The sequence below is a fragment of the Marmota monax genome, unplaced genomic scaffold (genome assembly GCF_021218885.2).
Source record: "Marmota monax isolate L192 unplaced genomic scaffold, Marmota_monax_Labrador192_F-V1.1 WCK01_AAM20220418_F8-fsc00017, whole genome shotgun sequence".
Lineage (NCBI taxonomy): Eukaryota > Metazoa > Chordata > Mammalia > Rodentia > Sciuridae > Marmota > Marmota monax.
The window spans coordinates 18,399,858-18,406,752 of record NW_026695241.1 but is presented as its reverse complement, the minus strand read 5'-3'; the positions used below and the strand labels follow the sequence as shown (position 1 = coordinate 18,406,752).

General features: G+C 48.6%; 1 long non-coding RNA gene across 1 annotated transcript; it reads right to left on the bottom strand.

Annotated features, from left to right (window-relative positions):
• Nucleotides 1-3,146: 3,146 nt before the first annotated feature.
• LOC131424009 (uncharacterized) lies at nucleotides 3,147-6,236 on the bottom strand. The gene is made up of 2 exons (XR_009226359.1): nucleotides 5,065-6,236; nucleotides 3,147-4,591 (listed from the first exon to the last, which is right to left on the bottom strand). It is a non-coding gene; the product is annotated as an uncharacterized LOC131424009 (long non-coding RNA).
• Nucleotides 6,237-6,895: the final 659 nt, after the last annotated feature.

The following is a 6,895-nucleotide window of genomic DNA, read 5'->3' as shown; positions in this document are numbered from 1 at the left end:
GCAATTTAGGGAGGCCCTATCTCAAATTAAAACAATAGTAATAATAATGACGACGATGACGACAGCTCAGTGGTATGGTGCCTGCCCCTGTGTTCAATCACCAAATTTTTTTTTGTTTTCATTTATTTATTTTTTATTAAATTATTTATTTATTCTAGTTTGTTAAATACCATGACAGAATGCAATGCATTTCATATTACACATATAAAGCACAATTTTTCAAGTCACTGATTGTACACAAAGTATTTTCACACTATTCGTGTCTTCATACATGTACTTAGGGTAATGATGGCTAACTCATTCCACTTCTTTCCTACCCCCTTACCCCCTCACCCCCTCCTGCCTTCTCCCTACCCTTTGCCCTATCTAAAGTTCCTCCATTCCTCTCATGCTCCCCACCATCACCATTATGAGTCAGCATCCTCATCTCAAAGAAAACATTTGACCTTTGTTTTTTTGGGGATTGGTTTACTTAGCATTATATTCTCCAACTCCATCCATTTACCTGCAAATGCCATGATTTTATTCTCTTCTAATGCTGAGTAATGTTCCATTGTGTATATATACCAAGGTTTTTCTATCCTTTCATCTACTGAAGGGCATCTAGGTTGGTTCAACAACTTAGCTATTGTGAATTGTGCTGCTTTATTTTTTTTTAAGAGAGAGAGAGAATTTTAATATTTATTTTTTAATTATCGGTGGACACAACATCTTTGTTTGTACATGGTGCTGAGGATCGAACCCAGGCCGCACGCATGCCAGGCGAGCGCGCTACCGCTTGAGCCATATCCCCAGCCCCAATTGTGTTGCTTTAAACATTGATGTGGCTGTGTCCCTGTAACATGCTGTTTTTAAGTCCTCTGAGTATAAGCAGAGGAGAGGGATAGCTGGGTCAAATGGTGGTTCCATTCTCAGTTTTCCAAGGAATCTCCACACTGCTTTCCAGATTGGCTGCACCACTTTGCATTCCCACCAGCAATGTATGTGCGCCCTTTTCCCCACATCCTCAACAACACTTATTGTTATTTGTATTCTTGATAGCTGCCATTCTGACTGGAGTGAGATGAAATCTTAGAGTAGTTCTGATTTGGATTTCTCTAATTGCTAGAGATGTTGAACATTTTTTCATGTTTGTTGATTGATTGTATATCCTCTTCTGAGAAGTGTCTGTTCAGTTCCTTGGCCTTTATTGATTGATTGGGTTATTTTTTTTTTTTTTTGATGTCAAGATCCAAAAAAAATTTTTTTAAAGTGGCTTTTGCCAGGCTTGGTGATGCATGCCTATAATCCCAGCAGCTTGGAGGCTGAGATAGGAGAATCATGAGTTCAAAGCCAGCCTCAGCAAAAGCTAGGCGCTAAACAACTCAGTGAGACCCTGTCTCTAAATTTAAAGAAAAATACAAAATAGGGATGGGGATGTGGCTCAGTGGTCGAGTGCCCCCACCCAAAAAAGAGTGGAAGCTTGAAGTCCAAGAGACTCCAATTCATGCCTCTGTTTTTTTTTTTTTTAATTGATTTGGTTTTTTTTGTTTGTTTGTTTGTTTTTTTAAAGAGAGAGACAGGGAGAGAGAGAGACAGAGAATTTTTTTTTTAATATTTATTTTTTAGTTACCGGCCACATCTTTGTTTGTATGTGGTGCTGAGGATCGAACCTGGGCCGCACGAATGCCAGGCTGCCAGGCGAGCGCGCTACTGCTTGAGCCACATCCCCAGCCCCATGCCTCTGTTGTTAATGAGCCATGTGGCCTGACAACCCTCTCTGAATCTGTCTCCACATCTGCAAAATGAGGGAGGCTGCACCCAGTTTCTTCCAGATCATACACTGTCCCAGATGCTATGAGACCTAGATCATGGCTAGGTCTGCACTGTCATGTGCTACCATGAACCTAGACACTGAAGAGAGGGGAACCTCCCCATATTCCCCCAGATCCCAGCTCTCCCTGAGAAAGCCAGCAGACAGCAGGCCCACATGGGCAAAAGGAATCAGCACAGGTGGCCTGGTCCCTAGAGATTGGGCTTACAAGGAACCCAAAGTGGAAGAGAGCGCCAAAGATCTTCCTTCATCCCCATTTCCATCCCTTCCTACTCCTGGGGAACCCCATGCCTAGACAGGACACTGGATTCTCTGCGTTGGCCTGGGTGGTTTCACAGGTGAGGCCAAGAGTCATTTCTGCTTTTAGGGCCTGTGACTACTAAAGAGAAAGGGGTGTGGCTTCTCTGGCCTCCATGACTCACAGGGGTTGTCCCAGCATGGGGTGGGGACCCTGCAAATCAGACAGGTCCATTTCTGTCCAGACACAGTTGGGGCGGATGGTGGGCGGCTGCCGCCTGTCCTTACATGGGGCTAAAGGGGCCAGCCATTCAGTGACTCATCCACTTACCCAGCCAGCTGAAACCCTGGCCCCACCCTTCCCTTCTCCTGCTACCCACAAAGCCTCCTAACGTAGCACCTGGTCACACTGAGACTAAGCTAGCAAAAGACCTGTCTAAAGGTTGGTGATAACATAGGGCCATATCACCATTTCAGTAACCAATCTGAAACCACCGCCTACCTCTGGGCTCCTGGTGTGTGATTTTATTTACCTGCCCCTTATCATTTAAGTTGCTTGAGTATTTGTTCTTGTAGCCAAAGGGACTCAGCAGCTATGAACAGATATGAGCCTCGTGGCCTCCTAGGGCTGTTATTTTAGCTCAGTCTTCCAGCAACAGTCTCCAGAAATCCCTAGGGGTCCCTGAGAAGCCCAGGGGAAATCAGATGGGAACAGGTGTGGTGACTTTGAGGAGGGTAGGTCTGGTGTAGGGTGTGAACTATGGAGGAGAACATAAAGGGAAAATTGTGGCCCATTTCCAGCTGTCAGGGGGTGAAGGCCAGCAGTGTGCAGAATTGACTCCTCCAGAGCAGTTTTTTTCCGGATTGTGGGAGGAGACTCATTAGTGGATCATGTGATCAACTTTAGTGGCTCACAACCATAATTTAAAAAAATTATATATATATACATATATATATATATATATATATATATATATATGTGTGTGTGTGTGTGTGTGTGTGTGTGTGTGTGTGTGTGTTACCGCTGTTGACCTGTGAGGAGTCCTTGCTTCCCCAGTGTTGAAGAATAACACCAGAGAAGCACGCCGAGGCAAGGTCAGAGTGGAAAATTAGAAGTTTATTAAAGGACAGCAGAAAAGACTTCTCCTGGAGGAAGAAGGGAACCCAAGAGATGGAATCCATTGAAGGGCAAATGTGTTCCCCTTTTTATAGTTTTTGGTGATGGAATGTAGGTGGGAAGGCCCAAGGGTTGGGACACAGGTGGGCCAAAGAAGTAATCTGGGCACTTCCGAGTCAGCATCTTCAAGTTTGCTGTTCATTAACATTTCTTTGGGATGGGCTATCTTCAAATCTGTTGGGGGCTGTTTCCTGGACTTCATTAACATTCCGAGAGTTGCTCAACTTTTTCCAGGAATTCATTCTCAACATGGCCTCCATTTTAGATTTCACTGGATATTAGACCCGATTTACCTAACTACACTGACTACCTAATTTTAAATCTGGCTTCATAGAGCTGGGGGTATAGTCTTCAGTGGTAGATCATGTGCTTGCCATGTGGAAGGCTTTTGGGTTCAATCCCCAGCACCAAAAAGTTTAAAGGAAAAAAAAAAAAAAAAGCCATGCATGGTGGCACATACCTGAATCCCAACAACTTGGGAGGTCAGGCAGGAGGATTGCAAGTTCCAGGCCAGCCTCAGCAATATAGCAAAGCCCTAAGCATCTTAAGCAACTTAGTGAGACCCTGTCTCAGGTAACAGATAAAAAAGGGCTGGGCATGTGGCTCAGAGGAAAAGCTTCCCTAGGTTCAATTCCTGATAACAAAACAAAAAGTAGCATAAAACGCAAACACATAATGTAGGAATGTAGGGCTTTGGAGAGTTTTTGCTTCTGTGTATCTGCATGGGCAGACTCTCAGATAAGTAATGGGTTGAGACATGAAATGCCATTTCTTAGTGTGACTTGTGATTTTAAAACGGAGCTGGCACAGCGGCCCAGGCCTATAATCCTAGCTGCTCAGGGAGCTGAGGCAGGAGGATCGCACGTTTGAGACAGTCTGAGCAATTTAGTAAGACCCTGTCTCAAAAAATGAACAGGGCTGGGGATGTAGCTTGGTGATGGATGGCTCCTGGGTTCCATACCTTGTACCACAAAATACATACATACATAAGTGAAAGTCACTGCTCTGGAAACAGGAGTGGAGACAGAAGTGTGCCCTGTGTGTGTGTGTGTTGGGGAGCGGAGGGACACTGTCTATCTAACTTCTAGGAGTTCCAGCATCCGCGGGTCCGTCCCTTTAGCAGGAAGAGAGACATGGCAGCTTTGACCCAGATCCCTCATCTCCAGAACATCTTCATGCTTCCACAACCTCTCCGTGTAAATCTGTCAAAATCTTTGGATTGAGCTTTCCAGGTCCAGGTGACCAGCATCACCTTGTCCCCATTCCTGGTCCTCTAGAGACCACGCGGAGAGGCAGAGGGCGGGAGCAGGAGTCAGGACAGCCAGTTGGGTTTTCTCCTCCCAGTTTCCACTATTTGGCAGAACCTTGAATGGGGGGGGGGGGACAGAAAAAACTAGAAAGCTCGACTTCTGCCACCAGGGCCGGAAGCCCCGCTGTGGCCCCAGCCCGCGGTTAGCCCCTGTTTGTCATTTTGCAAATCTGTTCAACCCACCTCCGGAGAAAACTCCCAGCCTCACCCCGGGAGGCAATGACTAATTACAAAACACATTTTCTCTCCTTTCCGCGGGGCTCGGTCCCCGCCCACAACGCCCCCGCCTTCCCAGCGCGCCACAGACCGCGGCGCCGAGCCGCGGGACCCGCTGAATGAACTCTTGGCCCGGCCTCCTCCGCAGACCTCGCCCGGGGTGCTTTCCGCCCCGCTCCGCGTTACTTTCGCTTTCTAGTCACTCTCGCTCGCCCTGGAGCTCCTAGCCCCGGTCCTTTCTCAAGGTGGGGGCCACCGCTGAGACCCGGGTGCCCCTAAGTCTAGAGTCAACAGTTGTCAGCAAATATTTACCCGGCACTTTCCGTTCCAGGTTCTAGGTGTGCAATGGGAGCAAGACAGGCGAGGTTCTTGCACGGACAGCACTTCTAGAAGCCTAGGATGCAGGGATTTCAATCCAAAGATTAAAAACAGTGGACAAAGGCCCTGCGGCTTAATTCACAGTGCTAGAGAAGCGCGCATGCGTGCTTGGTGTTAGGGACAGCCTGGACAGCCTTGGGGGAGCCAGGGAGGGTTCCCTGGACGCAGAGAAGTCTGGACAGAGGCCTGTAGGATGACTTGGAGTCCGCTTTTAGCCTGCAAACAAGGGTTCTTACAGGCCAGCGAACAGCCTGCGAGTGGTGCCATTTCAATAAAGCTGGCTGGAGCCGCAGGATCTGGGTAGCATAAGGAGAGGGAGGAGCCCAAGCCAACAGGACCTTGAACACCTCCTAAACCATTTGGACTTTTTCCTGAGGGTAATGGGGCGCCCTTGAAGGATCTCATGTCAGAATGACATATTGCTCAGAATGGAGTTGAAGGGCAAGGGTAGATAAAGGTCAGGAGGCTGTTTGGAAGAGGGTAATGGACCCAGGAGATGTTTAGGACACAGGAAAATGGGATGTGGAGGTTAGGTTAGAACCTACAGGTTCTGCATGAATGGTTCCCTCCTCCTTCCCTGCAGAAGAAAGAGCTGGAAGAAGAAGGTGAAACAACAAGGATCCTCTGGGAGGAGTTGAGTTTCAGGTGCCTGTGAAACACCAGGCCACTGGCTACAGAGGTCTGGGCCAGTGGGGGGTGGGGGCAGAGTTCTGGACTGGTCGCCATCTGCATTTGGAGGTAATTAGAGGCTATGTTTGAGGTGAGGGGATAGGAAAATGAAAGGTCTGGGCCATGAGCCAGACAGGGGGATGGCAGGCACGGATAGAGGGGACACTGGCAAAGGACAGGAGCGGCAGCAGAGGGAGGAGGACAGGAAGGTGTGGGAGACCAGGTTGGTGAGGGCAGGAAAGCTTCCTAGAGATTGAACAGAAGGAAGCCCTCGAAGAGTAGAAGGAGAGCAGCTCCGCTCCATGGTGGTGGTGGTGGTGGTGATGGTAGTGGTGGTGGTGGTGGTGATGGTAGTGGTGGTGGTGGTGGTGGTGGTGGTGATGGTGGTGGTGATGGTGGTGGTGGTGGTAGTGATGATGATGGTGGTGGTGGTGGTGATGGTGGTGATAGTGATGGTAGTGGGGTGGTGATAGTGATGGTGGTGGTGGTGGTGATGATGGTGGTGGTGGTGGTGATGGTGATGATGGTGGTGGTGGAGGTGGTGGTGATGGTGGTGGTGGTGGTGTTGGTGATGGTGGTGGTGGTGGTGGTGTTGCTGATGGTGATGGTGGTGGTGGTGGGGGTGATGGTGGTAGTAGTGTTGGTGGTGGTGATGGTGTTGTTGTTGGTGGTGGTGGTGATGGTGATGGTGGTGGTGGTGATGGTGATGGTGGTGGTGGTGATGGTGGTGGTGGGTAGCAGAGGGAGAGTAACAAAAAGCAGTTTGGTTTTAAGGCTGGGAGGGGCAGGCAAGGAGAGGAACAGCCTAGGCTAGGCCAGCTCACAGGAGCCCAGCCCTAAACTGCCTTCTTTATCTCTTTGCCTTTTGGTAAAGTGCCATCTAAGTGTATTCCAATTTTTCAAGACAGTATGTCTTTTGTGCCCAAACTGCTAACCTATTCATTGTATCCCTGCTCCTCCACTGTCCCTGGGCCACACTGACATGGCCATCCCTTTCCCATGGGAGTCTAGGTCTTGACCAACAGCCCTCCTCTTCCTTCTTCCTCCTTCCTGGGTCCTGTTCTCCTCCAGGCCAGACTCTCCTATTTCTTTCCAT